Source organism: Tenrec ecaudatus, chromosome 8 (assembly GCF_050624435.1).
Source record: "Tenrec ecaudatus isolate mTenEca1 chromosome 8, mTenEca1.hap1, whole genome shotgun sequence".
Lineage (NCBI taxonomy): Eukaryota > Metazoa > Chordata > Mammalia > Afrosoricida > Tenrecidae > Tenrec > Tenrec ecaudatus.
Genome location: NC_134537.1, coordinates 165,357,910 through 165,378,562, shown reverse-complemented (window position 1 = coordinate 165,378,562; position 20,653 = coordinate 165,357,910). Strand labels below are relative to the sequence as shown.

Here is a 20,653-nt window from a genome sequence, read left to right as displayed (position 1 = left end):
AACACTGTGGCCACGTCATAGGTTTGAGGTCAGGTGGTGTGACACTTTCTATATTCTTCTTTTCAAGGAGCTCTTTGCTTTTCTTATATCTCTCCCTTCTCCATTTGAAGTTGGTAATAAGCTTTTCCATTTCTTTAAAAATAAAATTGGGAACGAGATCTGAATTTCATAATATTTATGGAATACATTAGGTAATATTGACTGTTTGATTGAGGATTGCACAGGTTGATTGTGTTATTTCTTCTGTTTCCTTATTTTGTTTTTCTCCCAAAGGTCTGTCTTTCTTAGGGAGTGACATTGTAGTCAACAACTATTATTGTTGAGTTGTTTATTTCTCTCTTCAATTCTATGAGGATTTGATTGATATGTTTTGAGTGATTTCCAAAGGGGCCGTATATGTTTACTATAGGTATGTCTTCTTAGTTTATTATTCCTTAAATATTATGTAGTGACAATTTTTGTCTTTCGTGTTACTCACCTTGTAGTCTATTATTTTACTATCACTACTTCCCCTCTTTATGGTTGGCATTGGCTTGCAGATTTTTCACCATCCTCTTTTATTTAGTTTATTTTTGGTTTTGAGCTTAGGGTGTGTCTCTGGTAGAAAGAATAGAGATGAAATAGAGATGGAACTTATTTTCTAATCCAGCCTGTTATTTTCTGTCTTTTGATTGGTACATTTAATCTATTGACATCCAGTGTCATTGATATTTGTGGGCTTGTTGATGTCATTTAACTGTATGCAGTTATTTTTATTTTTTCCTTTGTTGTTTAAGTTCATTGTAGTACTTTGTAGGTGGTCCTCTCCTGTATTATGGCTTCAGGTTTGTCTGTTGTTGTTGATCCTCTGTACATAATGATCCTGTTAATATTTTTAAGCTTATCTTTCTTTTACAAATGCATTTTTCTTTGTATGAGAATATCTTTATTTGTCCCTCATATTTTAAGGATAATATTGCTGGATATATGATTCTTGATTTTCATATTTTTTCTTTCAGAATCTTAAATGTCAATCCATTTTCTTCTTCTCTACATAGTTTATGCTGAGCAATATGAGCTTATCTTTATAGATTTTTCCCTTATAGGTGACTGTTACTTTTATACTAGCTTCCATAAGGATTCTATACTTTCTTTGAAATTGGAGAGTTCAACTACAATGAGTCTCAATGTTTTGTTCCTAGACACTATTCTATCAGCTTCTTGAATAGTATTTTTTCCCTCATAGGTAATCTTGTGAAATTTTTCTTCTTTGAATTTTTGTGTTATTTTCTCTGTAGACATTATAGTTGTTATTTTTTTGCTCCATTATCCCATTGAGACATAGATTGATTCTTGCTATAGTGTCCTGCACCATTCTCTGACTTTCTTTGGATCACTTTGATTTTTCTTAGTTGGTTGTATATCCCCTTGATTGTAATCAGGGTGATTATCTTCAAGCTCATTGATTCAATTTCTATTTTCTTCTGTCTATTCCTCAAGTCTTTTATGATGTTGCCTAAATTTGTTGTCTCATTGTTAGACTTCTGGGATGACATTAGGTTTAAGGATTTTAGATTTTCAATAACTTCCATTGTTCTCAAGAGTGTTCCTCACATCTCTTGAAAAAAACTAAACACTGTTCTTCTGAATTACATTTCTGGTCGTGCCAGGACCTCTTTTCAGAGTACTCCATTGGGTTAGGATGATTTGGGGTTGTTTGAGCTTGTTTTTTATTTTTGGGTGGACAGCTATTGGATGCTCATTCTGTAGCATGATGGCCCACCTATTAGTACTGTGGGGCTGCTGAGATGTATGACAGGAGTGAGAAAACATCCAGTGCGGAGTTGAGAAAAATTGGGAGAGAGATGAATGGATAAGTAGGTAAGATGTGAAAGGGATGGGGTGGGGGTAGGGGAGAATAAAAGTAATAGTATTAATAATATAGGAAGGACCTTAAGGATCGACTAAATGTTTGTATTAATACTGGGAAGATGTATTCTAAGAGATTTAATATGCAATATAGAAGTATATTTTATTAGGAAAAGGAAAAAATATCAGAAAATAGTGGGAAGGGTAGGAAAAAAGTATAAGCAAATAATCAATCCTGAATTATAAGAAGTAGGATTAAATCTAAGAAGTGAAGGAAAAAAGAGTTGGAAGAAAAAATGGAAAAGAGAATGAAGATTGTAGAAAAAAGAGAGAGAGATTTTTAAATGCAGACAAAAGGAGGAATAACAGTCTATGGGAGCTTAGCTTGGGTGTGGATGCAGTATTCTGTTGCTATAGCAGCATGGATTTGGGTGGATCTCTGCCCTCAGGGGCCAGGGAGAAAATGCTTGGCTTAAAAATAAAAATTTTGTTTGAATGGGTATGGTTTGTCTGTGTCTACCTGATAATTGCATTTATTAAGTGGGAAGGCGTCCATGTGAAAAGAGAACTTGAGTGTCAAAGGAATATAGTTTAAGTTAAAATAAAAAATACAGTTAAAACCTAAAATTGAAAAAGAAACCCACAGTTTGGGTGGCGTACCTGTTCTTTCGAGAGGTTGTGCTTATATCTGCCACTAGGGGAGGGCAGGCTCCTGATTGCAAGGTGCCAAAGAGGAAGGAATAAAGCAAAACAGAAAACAATTTTTAAATGGCTGGAACGTTTGTATCGTGTATTTGCAAGATATTGACATACGTAATTTTGAGATTAACTGGACAAATCCATCAGGAAGGGTTGGCTGTAAATCTTGGATTCCAGTTTACATTGATGTCCCCAAGCAGAATTTCTGCTTCTTCAGGAAATCTTCAGCTGTTTCTCTTAGAACCTTCAACTGTTTGCCTCAGGCACACCTAGATGACCTATCATCATCACGCTTAAAATCAACTGTTTATGGCATTTAATCACATTTACAAAGTATCACCACAGGAACACATAGAGTATTAGTTTCTGATTGGATAGCTGTTGCTTCATCTGACACATCCCTGTTACATTATTTTTATATTTTCTTGTAGAAAGTTGTGGAAATTTATGTGCCGCTTTTTTCCATGGCTTTTGATACTTTGCAGCTTTTTTTATTCATGAAGATGGATTTGTATTCAAATGATTACTTTAATGCTAAAATGTGTTATAATCCCTTTAGTCTTGGTATATTTAGACAGTATCTACTGTTTGACATAAACAATATTAAACCATTTTATATTTTCCTTCCTTCTCACCTTCCTGTATACAATTTATGTGTATAAATTTTTAAGTTTTAGTCTACAAATATTTCTTAATATCAACTTTTGTGCTGATAAAGATGCCTGTACGTCTGTTTTTTAGTGTAGCCCATTTAAATGGCACAATGTCACCCGACTCTTAGAGCTGTCCCTTCAGAAAATGTACTCTGCCTCAAATGTCTCTCTCTTCCACCCACTTTTGGTTAGTTGTGCTGTTTATTAATTATCAGGGAGTGCTGCCTTTATGTATCTACTTCAATCCTAGAAATATACTCACAGTAACTTTCTAATTGTATCTACAATTAAATATATTCAATATTTGGCACCTTTTGCCAGTTTCTATCACAACTCTTGGTTGCAATTTATCCTCCAGTAACATTATTATGTGTTTATAAAATGGTGTAGCATTCTTCCCAATGTTGAATTTTTAAAAGAAATCTTCTCAGTCGTCTTTATATTTGAAAGATAGTTATGTTGGTCACCCTACGGCCAACAAGACCATTCTGACGCGGCCGACTTCTCTTCGGGGTTTCTGAGATCGCTCCCCTTTACAGACGCAGACAGCCTCATCTTTCTCCAGGCAGGTGGCTGGGGGCTTTGAAGCCCTGACCTTTCACAGAGCAGCTTGGTGCTTAACCCCTGCACTGCCGTAAGTGCTCGCATGCGCTTTCTGCTTCCGAATGACCCTAAATGCAGCAGAACAATGCCCGGTCCTTCAACGTCCCCACAATCTAAATCCATTGTTGCAGCCACTGTGTCAAGCCACATCTCTGATCACGAAGTAAATGTTCACTCAGAGTGAAATGTGTGAAGGTACAACTGTTCAGTGGGCTTTGTAGGCTGTGATCTTAATAGAGAAATACCAAGCCGTTTGCCCGCAAAGCTGCGGTGGACTCAACCCACTTTACTTGGTTAGAAGTGACTCTTAATTACACTGCTGTTCCACCAGGCATTTTTCACAAACAGCTGTAAAACCTACCAAACCAGTGGTTCATATTCATTCCTCTTACAAATATAATTAATTTTCTTCTAGCATTAAACACACTCTTGGGAGAAATTTGAAGCCAATTATTGTTTCCACATTTAGTGGTATTTTTTATGACTACCCAAAAGAGTGTTTATTTATCTTTAAAGTTCTGTAAACATATTGCATTATAGCTGGAATTTCCTAGTTTGCATCAATTTATTCTACCAGGTAGGGGAACATTTCCTTGTACATTCAAGCCTTTTAGTTCATTTCAGGAATGTGATCCCTTCTCACATTGTAACACTAATGTGTTCTAATTTTTCTTCAAAGACCCCCGATTGCTTTGAACCTCTTTTATCTCTCATTCTATTTTTTAAATATTTTAAAATTCCTTGTTTTTATTCCATTTTCCCTAGCTGTCATGTTTCTAGACTATTTCTAGTGTCTTGGTAGAGTTTTGTGAAGTATTTATTCTCTCATGTTTATTTTGATAATTAATAACCTTTGCTTTCCTCCTAGTTGTTTTCTTAAGTTACACCAGCACCTATCTCACCTTCTTCTATGAGTTTCCAGCCCCCACCCCCCCCCACTGCCACCCCCAAAGTCTTGCATTTAATAATCTGGTGTTTCCTTTGCTGGCATTCTGTAGCTTGATGTGCCCGTGGAAAGGCAAAGATGAGGGGCTCTTTGTAAAGCTTGTTGCATTCATTGGTCAAGCATTCAAGTGCTCACCCTCCACAATATAGATTGTGGAGCAACAGGAAGTAGAGTTTAGCTGAAAACACAGGGAATTCAAAGTAACCTTGTAGCTATTGTGTGAGCACATACGTGTGTTCCCGCGTATGTGATCATCTCTCATGCCTAATGTCTGGAAGGCTGTCAGTGGATTTATCTTTGAGTTACCTCCATTTCATGTAAAATTTTATAGTAATTTGTTGTGTCATTCAATCATTTATTCAATAAAATATTTTCCATGTCTCTAATGAATTAAACCCTGATCTAGGTCTAAGATAGAGCAATACATTACATTCAATAGAAGAACCAACTAGTTTTGAATGAATCAATACACTCTACATAGAGTCATTAAAACAAAAATCAACCAAACAAAACTCACTACCATTGAGTGGATTCTGACTCATCGCGACCTTACAGAACAGGGTAGATCTGCCTCTTTGGGTTTCTGGGATGTAAATCTTTATATGATTAGATGGTCTCATCTTCCTTCAGGCACAGAGTTTTACATTATATCAATTTGTAAGGTAATCCTGCTTAGGTTGGCCAGTTTCATGCTGCCGCTGGTAACCAAGTAACTAATTGCTAGTTTCCCTGGAAGAGCGGCTCGTCTAGTTAAAGACTATGCTTTAGTTTATGTTTGTTGCGGAGTTGGAAGTGAGCCGGCACATGAACTGCATGGGTATGTCTTTCCCAGAGCTACATCCTGCCATGCCGACTGAAGTCGATTATGCTGGTTCTGTAAAGGAAAATACAACGTGTGTCTACCTTTAATTTCTCTTTTATGTCTGAGGAAGTTTAAAATCTTTGCTTTATCGTTTTCTTTCATAATGCCTTTATTTTCAGGCCCACAGCTTTAGTTTGCAAATGGGGTTGGAATGCACTGTCTGTTGGACTGTCATTGATAAATCATAACACCCAAGGTCACCAGCTAGACATTCCTGAGAATATCTGATTGGGAAAGGTTGTAAATGGTCTTAGGCAAAAGCAAAATGCAGCCCAGGCTATGAATAATCAGCATGCATTGTCCGTCTGGTGAAAGGGGCAGGTTAGGAAGCCTGAGAAGGTGTTCCGTTGGATACGGCCACATGAAGAAACTGCATCTGCAGGTCTAACATGTGTCCATGTCAAGGTGTGGTGCTTCCGAAGGAACCTTGCAACTTGTGGCAACTACTTTATCCTCATTTTCTTTTATCTCATGGGAGGACTTTAGCTCTGTTAACTTCGTCCTCCAGGATCAAGTGTCTTCCACAAAGGGCCGCTAGCAAGGGCACTTACTCACTGCTCTCCTTGCCAGTGAGTTGATGCCCACCCGTAGCCACCCTGTAGGACAGGGGACGTATGCGCATATAGGACAGAACTGTCCCTGGGGGGTTCTGAGACTCTAAGTCTCTCCGAGAGGAGAAAGTCTCATCATTCTCCTGCGGAGGGGCTGATGGTTTTGAACTGGTAATCTGTGTCCAGCTGCCCAATGCATCACTACCAGGTTACCAGGCCTCCCTGGAAAAGTGGGTATATTCATTGTCATTTGAATTGGTATGTCTTCCTCAGAAGTATTGGGGACAACATTTTGTGAGTCTTGAGTGCATATTCAGAGGAGCTGATGATTTTGGAACTAAAGTAAGACCTGTTGCACCAGCATGACACAGAGCTCCAAGTGTGAGAAATGCTCCCTGCCTCTCCTCCCGCTCAAGCTGACCTTCATAAGTGCACACCTGGCCCTGCCATGCATCATTCAGCACAGTCGCCCGCTGACCTTGAGAACATTTATAAGTTCGTGGTAAGGTAGCAATTCCCTGAAGAAACAGTGACGGCTAAGGTCCCCAATCTAAACCGCATCCCTGAGGATTTCCTTTTTCTTTTTCATTTGTGTGCATGTGGTATTGGTGGTATTGTTTTGTTAATACTGGTTTAATTATTCAAAGACTTGAAGATATTCACCTTACATCTAATGTTTACATATTTGAAAATAGGTTTAAGCAATATTTTACTTCTCAATAATCTTCATTTAATCTTTTGTTGACAACTAATTATTATAATTGAGTCAATATTCAATACAATATAAAGGGTAATGACTACTGGTGAGAACATAACGATTCTGGTTTAGTTCTGTGACTTACTGTGTGACTGGAGAAGACATCCTGTATGGTTCTTACTTGAAACCCAACATAAGACCCGACTAACTGGGTCAGCTGCTTTACACTGAGTACAGATAGAGGCACATTTTCTAAAATTCATGGTGGAGATGGTTGTACAACTCTTTTTAATATGAACCAACTGTTGAATTGTATGATGTGTGAATTATATGCCAATAAAACATTAAAAATTTTAAAAATTGTTTTTAACTCCACTAGACAATATCAATGTAAGATAGTCATGGTGATCTTTTACAGATGCACTTACTACTCCTAACTGTTTATCTGTCTTTCTATGAACTTTTGTGTGATTAGAGACCACATTGGGATATATGCATTGCACACAGATGTATGGAAACACATATAACATATATGTGTCTGGCACCTATATAACACATATATATGTCTGGCACATATAGCATCCTCAAGAAATACTACATACAGAATGAATAAACTTCTGTGTGCGAGCTTTCAAAGAGAGGGTTGCTGTTATGAGATGCCACTGTGCCGTTTGTGCTGACCCTCCACACACCGCGATGCTGAGCAAGCCATGTATGGGTCAGGAGCTGAATTTAGGAAGCCACTGCAGGCATTACGGCAATTTCAAAAGTGTTTTTTTCCCATTGATTTTAGAGTTACACTGATGACGGGGCTTAAAATATTTTTTGGAAAAATTGAATCAATAGATAATGGAATTTTCCATGAATTATTGGAAACGTTGTTGTGTCTAAGCCGTGTAATATAAAAAAACTGATGTTGATTATTCCAGATCATGGACACAATGGTTAAAAGCCACTGCTGCAGACCAAGGGTCAACAAGCTTCAGTTTACAAGACACAGGTGGCTCTTTGGGTCGGTATTTGTGGCTATAAAATGAAATTGAAAAAACGAAGAGGATAATATTCAGATAATGGTGATTTCATTTGTTTGTAAAAAATAGTCATAGCTCTTAAATAATTTTTAAATTGTTGTGGGGGACAGGATTGGCTCTTCCCGCTCAAAAGTTTGCTGACCCCTGCTCTAGATCCACAGGATCTAGGCCACATGACATCATAGAATATATGAGTGAAAAACTGCAAGTGCTTACATTGCTTCTTGATGAGCCCAGCTATGTATATCAACACGTTTCCATCTCTCCCCTTGGGAACCATAAAAAAGCAGCAGGAAAAATGGGGTAAAAAGTAGAATCTGCATTGCGAGTGGAATTCTGGACACATATACCCAAACCAACACATTTCTAAAGCACACCTCAGGCCTGCCCCAAATACCGGAGATCATGCAGAAAACTTAGTGTCACAGTGAAGAAGAGGGGATCTTGGCGTAGGCCAGGGAATTTTACTGTTTGAAGGCAAAAAGCTCAAAAAGAAAAAAAATAAGCAATTACCCCTTTTCACAACATTGGGTTTGGAAACCAAGGAGATTAGTTCTGGTGACAGAATGATTCCTAAAGTTATTTGGATCAGAGAAGAGATGATGTATTAATAAAGAGTGGTTCTTACAAATCACCCATGGTAGAAGGAAACAGTTGGTCTCTATCGAAACAGACAACTATGAAAGCTTTCAGCTTTGAACCTTGGATCGATACCCGAGCTCCTCCTGCCACTCCTACAACTTCCAGAAATTCATGTAAAAAGCGATTCATGAAAATTCAGTCTATTCGTTGTTGAGCAGTCAAGAGGGAGGAAACAGAGCAGTGATGTAGCATTAATGTCAGGAATAATTGTGAAAATTTTAGCAAAGTATCTCTTATCAGGAAAAAAAGATATAGCCATACAAGTAAAAATTGTTCACTACCTGAACTCAATTGTGATTTCTCCTTCTTGGCCTGTAACCACCCATGCCCCATGTAATTTGTCACTTGTTTTATTACTTATTTCATACCTCTACTCTTGAAAAATATTCCCCTGACTACTAGCCTAAATCAGTATATAAGTTGTACAAATGTAAACACTGAAGGCCGGAGGACATGGAGTGTTCTCAGTGACTTCGCTACCCCACTGGGAGTTACTGGTGTTGAGTCGGAGAGAATCTTTCCAAGGCTCTCGATATTTCTGGAAGCTGACTGCCACATCCTCCTCTCACAGGGTGGCTGGTGGTGTAGAACCACCAACCTTTCTGTTAGCAGTGAAATGCTTTAGCTGCTATACCACCAGAGCTTCTTATTAAGATATCACCCCAAAGCAAAGCAAAAACCTGCCTGTTGATCTTGATTCTGATTCATAAAGACCTTATAGGTCAGAGACTTACTCCCACAGGATTTCCATGACTGTGTGTGTGTTTTGTTTTTTTTTTTTGGAAACAGATTGTCATATCTTTCTCCCATGAATCGATCAGGGGCTTCAAACCACTGACCTGCCAGTTAACACTGTTTCATCATGGATTCTAATTTATCTACAGCTTGTCCAAAATTGATGTCTGTTTCCCAAACCGATGCAGGCAGGAGAGGATGACAACCATGGAGTGTCTCACAGGATCCTGGATTGTAGGACTGGGTGACCTTCATCAACAACAGGAATGAAAGCCAGGTCCTGGTTACAGGAAACAACTAGGAGTCATGTTTGTACCCATGGAGTATGATGCGGAGAAATCTCATGTCTACCTAGAAGCAGTCTGCAGTGGGAGTGAGCTTTCTCCTTGTATTTTCTATTTCTGACTCCTTGAGTCACTTTGCTTCATTGTTCCGTCTCTCTGGAGGACTCTGCACATGTCCATAGGGAGTGAAACGGTGGCAGTGACAGATTATCTCTTTCAGGGTTGACCTGGACCTGCAGGGCCAGTATCTCTGGTTCCATCCACCCCACACCCCTCCATCTGCTTCGTAACTGAATAAGCACAGAGGAGGCCAGGCCCTCTGAGAACGCACTGGAGGTGCATGTAGTACACATTCTGCTCTGAGACCTCACCGCTTGGAAAAATCAGCCTGGTATCTCCAGAGATCATTCCCTGAGCTTATCTACCGCAAGCCTGGGATCTCCGACTTACGGCAGAAGAACATACCCTTACCAGTCTTGTCCCACAAATGGGGTGCCTTTTTGCTGTCAGAGGCCTCAGCCTGTGTCTTCCGTGTAAGAAGAGAATGAATGTCCTGTTAATTAGAGTCATTTCAAAACACAACACAACACAGTACACTCTAAGCTTGAGATCCTTTACCTCTTTCTGGATGAGGCAAGAAGCCACTGACATCTAACTGAAGCCACACCCAGACCACATCCTCTCCAACTTCCCACACAGCCCTCTGTCCTAGCTGCACATGCTCCCTTCAAGGCTGCGTCATTCAGTAGCTATCTTTCAACAATGATTTGTCCTTCATGAATGACTTAATATGAATTTTATTTTGCAATTTAAATGTCACTATATGTGTAAGTATGGGTAGACTAGAGAAACAAATTTATAGACACTCATGTGTGTATAGGAAAGAGCTTTACATAAAGAATAATTGTACATTAAGAAAACTTCCCAGCCCAGTCCACATCAAGTCCATAAGTCTGATATTAGCCCATATGCATGATGACAATCTATAAAGTCCTCTTCAGACTCACACAACATATGCAATGATGCCGAATGCGGGAAGATCACAGGTCAGTGGGTGGGAAGTCTTGTGGATCCAGTGGCAGTAGAGGCATCTCAGTGCTGGCAGGGGTCTCCACATGGCTCCTCCCGCTTCAGTGCTCTAGGGCAGCTCCGTGTTTTTTCTCTACAGGAATGTCTCAGAGGGAGTGAGCCTGTGTCCAATGAACTATTTATCTCCTTAGCGCTTCCAAATGAGGTCATCAAGCTGTGACCTTATTGACAGGCTAAACGCCACCCCTTCACTCCTACAACTGAAATGATAACAGGTTATGTGTAACTACCACAGTATTCTAACTTCCATTTTACATTCTTTTAGTAAAATAAATTTACTATTATTTAGTAAAAAATAAATAAAACAGGCTCCTTTGTGTAAACCAGAGAAATTATAAACAATGTTCTTGCTCTAAAAACCCTTTCAAGCTCATGTGGGGAGACTCGGGCAGTTGATGGGAGGTTAGCAAATAAATACACAAAGTAGTTGCAACAACTGTTATGATGAGTGATCGATAAAAAAATAAAAGGATAGTATGATAAAGGGTGAATGCTAAGTAATCATAGTTCAGTTGATCAGAGAAAAACTTCTCTATGTGACATTTAATTGATCAGCGACCTGATCAATTAAAAAGATTCAAGCATCAAAGGAACGGGATTCAACACAATACTAAGGCCACCGTTCATTTGGGATACTGGTTAGTCAGGCCTGCCTGGAGCCTGGGGATTTAATGGGGGAAGCAGGAGAGATGAAACCAGAAGATAAACACCCGGACGATGCATCGTGAAAGAGGCTGGATTTCATTCAATTTGAATAGAAAGTGGTTAGAGGGTCTTGAATGAGTCGCGTGATCTGACTTATGTTTTAAGTGGGACACTCTGGTGCTGGGTGGGGGATAGCTGTGAGGGGTTTCAGAGGAGGGAAAAGGGGGCCGCTCTGAGGACACTGTAGCCGCGTAGGTCAGGGACAAAGGATGAGCCGATGTTAACATTTATGAACATACAGAGAAACTGCATCTAGCTAGCTAGCTAACCTTAGTTGGAAAATGTTCTCATTATTTCACCTGTTCATTAGAATGTTGTTTGCAGGAGATTGCACTATTTCCTTCATTCTAAAGATAGAGGAATCGATAATTCCGCAGAGTTTAAAACCTACCTATAGTCAAGGGCTAGTAAATGACAAAATCGAATCAGGTATGTAAGAATCCTGGCCTCTGTCCCTCACTCTCTCCCCTATGATGCTCTATTTTTGTGTACTTTTTAACTCTTTAACTTGTTATGTTATCTTCTAAAAATTGCCAAATACGTTTTGAAGAACATAATTGCTTTAAAAACTCTATTTCCAGAGAAGGAACGGGATGGAGAAAATGAGGTTAGCCAAAGGCCTGTTCAAACTCCCAGGTCAGCTTTTTAAATTGTCAGTAACTTCCCAATAACTCCAGTTGGAGTGGAAAATCTAGAAATCCCATATCAAATGCTATTAACATTTAGAATCAGCAAAGCATAGTTATTATTGTGACCCTAAATTGGTAAATTTTCAGTCAGAAAGAAAGAATTATTTGTATTTGCCTTTCTGGCATTTAGTCTTCTGCCTTACACTGGGTTATTTCTGAGTAGTGCTATAAACAAGACCAAACCCACTCTCCCCTGGCTGATTCTGACCAGTTACTGACTCGGGCCGAGTTACGGGCCCGAGAAGGGGTGCCATCATTCGGCCTGCTCGTCTGTAAGTCTCCATGGGATCCAAAAGCCTCCTGTGTAACTCACTATATTCCAGGGTGCTATGAATCGTTGTTAGTACTTGACATTTTAGAATACTGCAACAACTCATGAGCAACCCACCGTAACCCTGTTTACTGATAGGCAATATATATACGAGCACTGGAAATACCCCAATATATCCTGTACCACTGTAGTGCGCATGCTTATAAAGGCAGAAAAACAAAAAATACAAAACCACACAAATAAATAAAAGAGATTTTGTCATGCTACATGTTACACAAAAACAACAAGGAATGGAAAATTTTACTTATATGTGATATTAATGATATTGTAAAATAATTTCTGAATCCCATTGAATCGCCTTTCTTTAAGATCAGCCCAGATAGGAATTTTTTTTAGTTCATTTGCCAAGTACGTTAGTTGTCTTCCAAATTTCTTGGCATAAATGAGTGAGCAATTGCAATCTGCATGAGATGTTTTGTCAGAACCTCCTAGTCGGCATTCCATCAATCCCTGGAGTTGTATTTTTGACCCACTGCCTTTGGTGCCGCTTGATCTTGTTCCTGCAGAACCGCTGCTGCTTGCTCAGAGGATCCCTCCTCAAGGGGCTGCACACCGCCTTTCATGTTGGTGCAGTGACTGTGGGTCCCTCCCGTCTTCTCTTGATGCTTCATGCCTGGTTCAGTATTTGTCCTCTTTATTTTCTCTTTTATAGCATCTATTACTAAGTCATATCATAGCATTTATATTCTTGTTTCCACACTTACCCTTCATTTCCTCTAACTAGAATATGCAAGCTCCAAAAACAAATGATGCCCAGCACATGGCAGCCGCTAAATAAATATATTTTAGTAACTTAAATAAAAATTGCGAAAATACTATCAATAAATCTATTGCCTTAACTCTGAGAGATGATCCTGTGTGTAAAACCTATTTTTCCATAAATATATTAATATAAAAATTTTAAAGTTTTAATCAACAATTAGGGAATTTACATTTTTGTTTTGTCTTTTCAAGCACAAAACAATTACAAATACCACAATGTTGGCTGCTCATCAAATTTGAAACAGAATAATTAGTATCACAGGCCTACAGCATGATTTTTATCTAAAATATAACTAAAGGTCAATAACAACAAAAATAACTTGAATAAGATATCTGTGAAATTTAAATCACACTTTCAAATCAATTAAAGAAGATTCCATCATGCAAGTCATGGAATAATTATAGATGTCTGATAAAATGCATGTGAATTTAGGTTTGTACTCCTGTCCTGTTTTAAAATTTTTATTATCTCTCTGTTCCTACTCTCTTTGGGTTGTTTCTTGAAATCTTAAACTTTGTCTATGAAATAAACATATAGGTTATACTTTTTCTCCTAAGCATTATTGTAGTGATATCTCAGGCATTTCTATATAAATCAAAAAATAAACTGAAGGAACAAAATCCTAAATATGCAAATGAACAGAGCCAAACACTGAATCTTTGAAAAGCTAATACGTACTATGCATTCTCAGATACCCTAATTTAAAAACTTCAGAAACAAGTGTTTTAGTCCATAGTCTGTGGGAGAACATCCACATGTCCTTTTATTAATCTAAAACAACCTTGAAATCAAAATGAGTCCAGGACAACAAAAGAAAAATATTTTATAAGCCAGTACAGTCTTTGATGTGGATGCAAGACAATATTGGCAAATTGAATCTAAGTAATTGCAAAATCTGTGCAGAAGGCACACCTGATCTCAATTGGCTTCAGAGAGAGAAGGATTATCGAACTCCCACCAACCCAAGGCCGACTGGCACACGTCAAAGGTCAGACAGACCTCTGCTGGTCTTCTCTACCTATAGTTCCTGCTCCTGCACTGGACTTCCGGCTGGGCTCTGTTATCCGAGGCAGTACTCATAAACAGAGGGGGCCCCTAGCCAGGGTCAGAGAGCATTAAGGGTGGAGTCATTGATCCAGCACAGCCACTCTCCCCAGCCAGCAGCTGACTCCCTGTGCTCCTCAGCCTCTCAGCCACGTGGTCCCTTGGGTCTGCCCCTGGGAGCCAGGAAATCTACCTGCATGTCACCTCCCTTTCCCATGGCCTCCTCTCAGGGGTGCGGGCCCTCTGCTCTGTCTAAGCTTGGTTCCTTTACTCTGTCTCAGGTCTCTGTGCTGTGGCCTCTGGTGCCTGGATCTCAGCCTCCACCACGCTGGATCTTAAAAATGCTTCCCTGGCGGTTCTTCCACGGTCCGTAGAGTCTTTCTCTTGATTCTAGAATCTCTCTCTCGCTCTCCTTTAAATCCTTGTATTGGGGGCTCCTACAGCTCTTATCACAATCCATACATCCATCCATTGCGTCAAGGACATTTATACAGATGTTGCCAACATCATTTTCAAACATTTGCTTTCTACTTGAGCCCTTGATATCAGCTCATTCCTTCACTACCCAACCCTTCCTCCCTCATGAACCCTTGATCATTTATATATATATTTTTCATGTCTTACACTGATGTTGCCCTTCACCCACATTTCTGTTGCCTCTTCCCCTAGAGGTGGGGGTGGTTATATATAGATCATTGTGATCGGTTCCCTCTTGCTTCCCCTACCCTTTTCTTACCCTTCTGGTATCACTACTCTCATTATTGGTCCTGAGGGGCTTATCTGTCCTGGATTCCTTGGGTTTCCAGTTCTTATCGGTACCAGTGCACATGCTCTGGTCTAGCCAGATGTGTAAAGTATAATTGGAGTCATGACAGTGGAGGAGAGGAAGCGTTAAACAACTAGAGGATAGTTGTATGTTTCATCGGTGCTATACTGCCCCCTGACTGGCTCGTCTCTTCCTTGTGACTCTTCTGGAAGGAGATGTCCAATTGTATACACATGGGCTTTGGGTGTCCACTCCATTCTCCCCCTCATTCACATTGATATGACATTTTTGTTCTAGGTCTCTGATGCCTGGTACCTGATCCTTAGCCGCGCCCCCTCCCCCCCGCCATGCCCCCCACCCCCATGCTCCGATCACATAGGCTGGTACGTTTCTTGCATGTGGACTTTGTTGCTTCGCAGCTAGAAGGTGGCTTGTTTACCCTCAAGCTTTTAAGACCCCAGATGCTATCTTTTGATAGCCGGGTACCATCGACTTTCTTCACCCCATTTGCTCATGCACCCATTTTGTCTGCAGCGATTGTGTCAGGAAGGTGAGGATCACAGAATGCCGGGTTATTAGAACAAATTCTTACTCAGAGAAACCAATGCATAGAGAGGACCATATGGCTGCCACCACCACAAGACAAGGTGTCACTCACTGACCCATAGCACAATGGGGACAACACTGGAAACACAGTACCGGAATTGTGCCCGATCTTACCCCACCACACCTGGCAACACACTAAGGGCACACAACAGAGCAGCAAAGAGAGCAAAGCAATGAAGTCTCTGAGGAATACCAAAAATAAACCTTGAGGTCAGGGCATGGCACCCCATCAGACTCAACTGGAAGTCACTTCTAAATGTCAACAAGCAGACCTGGAATGATTTACAGGGTTTTTTTTTTTTCTTTCTTTGTCATTATTTTGTTGTTGTTTTTGCTTTATGTTGCATTGTTTTGCTCTTTCTTGTTTTTATGCTTATTATTGTCTCCGCATGTCTACGTAGATAAGACAGGTGGAGGAAAAACAATCTGGAGGAGAAAACAATAGGACAGATGGTTCTGGGGGGACCCAAGAGAGGGGAAGGCAGGGGCAATGAGGTAGGTATAAACAAACCTAGGACAAGGGAACAACCACTGATCTAAAATCAATGTTGAGGAGGGTATAGGATGTCTGGTGGGGCTTGGTCAAGGGCAATGTAGCCAAGAGAGATTACTGAAAACCCAATGAAGGCTGAGCATGATAGTGGGACAAGAGAAAAGTAGAAGGAAATAGAGGCAAGAACAAGGAAGTAGAGGGCATTTATAGAGGTCTAAATACTGGTATGTACATATATAAATATATTTATATAGCACTAGAGAAATAGATCCATGTGCATATATTTATAGGTTTAGTATTAAGGTAACAGATGGACATTGGGCCTCCACTCAAGTACTCCCTCAATGCAAGAACACTTTGTTCTGACATCTCTCTTATACACAGATATAAGGCTTTAACTGTGGTTTGGTTTCTGTCTTTCATTTGACCATACCTCTCAGGAAACAAAATGTTGTGACTTGATTTACACCCTCTAGTAAGATGGAGACTCTGAATACACCCCAGCCAAACCCTGCCCATTAGGAAAACTCCCTCCATAATAGGATTATAGCCACAAGCACAGAGACTATAATTTACAACCCATCACAAAAAGGATTCGACTTAAGGGGCACAGTAAGTAATTGACTATATATCAGTTATATCTATAGAAGTATAATAGATTATGCCAAAAATCATGATATTCCCAGAATTCTGCTATCACATTATAAAATTGATTACTGAAAGCACTATGTGGATTTAATAAAAAGATGAAAATCACAACACATAGTATTTATCATTTAATAGAACTGAAATATTCCAATGATTAAAAACTCCATGGTAAGAAAAGCTAACAATCGATGGCAAATCTACTTAGCTGGAGAAATGTGAAAATACTTCTTAAACTCAGAAATAAATTTGACTTGCTTACAATTCCAGTCTACGTTGATATGATACAAATAAAACACAAAACCCACTATCACTGGGTCTATTCCACTTCGTAGTGATCCTGTGAGTAACAGGACTCAGAAGACGCTAAAGGTAAAGCGAGTCAAGGCTATAATAGGGAGCCCATCTGTCCACCAACTTACAAGCTGGCAGCTGGCTCAAGGTTCCTGGGTGACACCTTCTGAATTAGACGCACACTATCAAAAGTCCTGCTGCAACCAACAACTGAAGTGGACCTTTGTGCCCACCAAGTGGTGGGCTCCCAAACCTCTTCCTGTCAAGGATCTCATACTCCTGCCTTCGGATTCACCCTGTGCCTGTGTCTGCCGGAGGCTGGCATTAGCAGGCTGGAGTCTGGATAGATCAAGGTGCAGCTGAGAGCTTTTAAGTCCTGACAGAACTGAGGGACCAAAGGCATGAACCAGCCTTTATCCCTGCACTGAATTTGAACCATGAACATCTGCATGTCCAGCAGTTCTTGGCCAGTCTAACAACCCCCATTTGTGCCCTGCTGGAGGAAGTTCCTAGGCAGAACCTTCCCAAATCGCTGACGAGGCTAGAGCTCCCAAACAAGATGGACTTCCTGGAGGAAGTATGCAGATCGCAGACCTATGTCCATGCAGATTGCATACCTATGTCCATGGCCCTCTGGGTCACTGGCAGCACAGCGGCCATAGACCACTTGACCTCATTTCACTGGAGTCTTTTTAGGCCCCACTCATGGTTGTCCTGACCAAAGAGAAATCTTCCACATTCCTTTTTGAATTACATTTAAATAAATTTTCACATTGACTGAGAATTTCTTGAGTGTAGGCATTAGGTTAGCCCTAACTAGGTGAGACCACTGCTTGTCTCCACCTATGTGACCAAAACATTCAGTACCAAGGATGGGGGTTAGGGTGAGGTCAACTATTGTCATCCCAGTAGTTCTGACTCATCTCTCAACCCCCATATGTCAGAGTTGAGCTACTCTCCCTTGGTTTCATTGCTAAGATCTTAGCCACATAGGGACTCTCACTGGACATTAATTTTCTAATTTCACAAATACGTCCCAGCATTTCTTTGTTGTTTTCATGATCCGATGCCATTGAACCATTTCTGACTCACAGCATCCCTACCTTGCTCCTCCAATGATGCTCTTCAGTTCTCACCAACCTCAGTATGTTTCCCATGTTGAGCCCATTGTTTCTGCCACCGCTTCAATCTGACCCATTTCACTTCACCAAGCATGATGTCCTTTGCTGATGTCCAGGGATTGGTCTTTGCTAATATCATGTCCAAGTATGTGAGATGAAGTCCCACCTTCCTCACTTCTGAAGAGCATTCTGGCTGTACTTCTTTAAAGACAATTTTGTTCATTTTTATTGCACTAATGCCATGGTTCAATCCACTTCTTTAGCACCGTGGTAAAATGCATCAGTTCTTCTCCAGTCTTCCTTTTTTATTGTGCAGTTGTCAAATGCGTATGAAGTGACTGAATATGTCATCGGTTGGGTAAGCTTTCCCCTACTTGCTAGTAAAAGATCTCCTAAAAATACACTCTCATTTTCACTTTTAAAATCCTTTAGCAACAGCCAACATTTAGTCTTAATCTCCAATTGTGGCAGGCAAGGCGCCCTGGTGGTATCGTGGTACACATGGCGCTGCTAACCACAAGGTCAGCAGTTCCAGGCCACCAGCTGCTCCTCCAGAGAAAGATGAGGCTTTCTATACCGATAAGGAGTTAGAGTCTTGGAAACGCACAGGGGCAGTTTTAACCTGTCCTATAAGGTTGTGCGGAGTCGAATGACTCCATGGCAGTGAGGGTTCTGTTTTTTGTGGGGTTGGCGGTGTCAGGGATGACATTCAAACATTTGCTAATCAGTTTCCACTCCTTTCCTATTTAAATCATAGTCCTTCCTAATTGAACTATACCCCCCATGCTAATTTAGATATGTCTAAACTTATTCCTATAAATTGTGGCTAGTTGCTGCTTGTATTTGAGTGTTAATACCCTTGACTTTGGAATCATATGCATGAAGGGTGAATCTGGGAAGTTATTTTCTATCCTCAAGAGTTTTATGATTTGTAAATTGAGAATAACTGGTTCAAAGGCCCAGATACTCAGTGGGAAAGAGATTTGGCCATTTGTGTCTCTAAGATGTAGAGTCCCAGAAACACTAAGGAACGGTTCTACTCTGTCCTATAAAATGACCATGAGTCAAGTCAACTGGGTGACAGTGGGTTATATCCTAGAACTATTGAGTTACACACTGGTCCCTGGTGGTACAAATGGTTTGTGCTTAACTTCTAGCGTAAACTGTTTGGCAGCTACCCCTGGCTATGGGCAAAGAGACACCTGATTGGTAGTGGTACTCTTGTATCAGTCAGGGGCAGAGCAGACTGGCAGCCCTTTGTTCATCCTAGCTTGATGCCTAGATCATGGCCAGAGCTGTTTCATGCCTAGGATACATTAATAAAACACAAAGTTTGGCAGCTGCAACTCACCTAGCTGTGCTAAGAGATCAAGACTCGTGATTTGTTCCTGTAAGGAGAAGGTGAAGGTAGGCTGAGGGAATAGTCCCACTCTGAAAGTCATAGGGTCAGCAGGAGTCAGCAATTACTCAGTGGCATGCTTTGTATGCAAATACTCACAAGGTGTAAGGCCAGAGAGAGTTAATAGACTGTTTACATAGCACACAGACTGATTTACATTACAAATCAATGCATGTCCTCTTTGATGCTACCCCCAACTCAGAAGAAAACCCCCCTACCACCTCTACAGGACTTCTCAGCACTCCACAACTTCCTCAATCACCTTGTCTTAATAATTTATGATTTTTTAATTGTGAACTACCACTCTCCTGTAGTTCTTGGAGGAATATATGCTAGGGGTTTATATCGCTCGTGTTAATCTTGTGCTTAATACGTTTATTTTTGAATGAGAGTTCTTTTTTTTTCCCTTCAGTGGTTGAACAAAATTTTATTTTATCACAACAAAAACTCGAGTCTTTTCTTGCCTGAATCTTAGGGGGAAATTGGTATATTTTTATTATTTGAAAATATGAAGACTGGATTTAAAGTTTTTTTGTTTTTTTTTTTTTAGTTTTCAGATATTCTTTTTTTTTTTCTTTTTTTTTTTAACAATTTATTGGGGCTGATACAATTCTTTTCACAGTTCATACATATACATACATCAATTGTATAAAGCACATCTGTACAGTCTTTGCCCTAATCATTTTTTTCTCCTCTTTTCTTCTTTTACATTTTATTAGGGACTCCAACAACTCTTACCACAATCCATACATATACATACATCAATTGTATAAAGCACATCCATACATTCCCTGCCCCAATCATTCTCAAGGCGTTTGCTCTCCACTTAAGCCCCTTGCATCAGGTCCTCTTTTTTTGCCCCCTCTCCCTCCCCATTCCCCCCTCCCTCATATGCCCTTGGTAATTTATACATCGTTATTTTGTCATATCTTGCCCTATCTGGAGTCTCTCTTCCCCCCTTCTCTGCTGTCCCTCTCCCAGGGAAGAGGTCACATGTGGATCCTTGTAATCAGTTCCCCCTTTCCAACCCACTCACCCTCCACTCTCCCAGCATCGTCCCTCACGCCCTTGGTCCTGGAGGTATCATCCACCCTGGATTCCCTGTATCTCCAACCCTCATATGTACCAGTGCACAGCCTCTGTCCTATCCAGCCCTG

The 20,653-nt window shown here is 40.3% G+C and overlaps 1 non-coding gene across 1 annotated transcript; it reads left to right on the top strand.

The window, feature by feature from the left end:
• Positions 1–19,272: 19,272 nt before the first annotated feature.
• Positions 19,273–19,416, top strand: LOC142455895 (small nucleolar RNA SNORA48). Its single transcript, XR_012786005.1, has one exon. It is a non-coding gene; the product is annotated as a small nucleolar RNA SNORA48 (small nucleolar RNA).
• Positions 19,417–20,653: the final 1,237 nt, after the last annotated feature.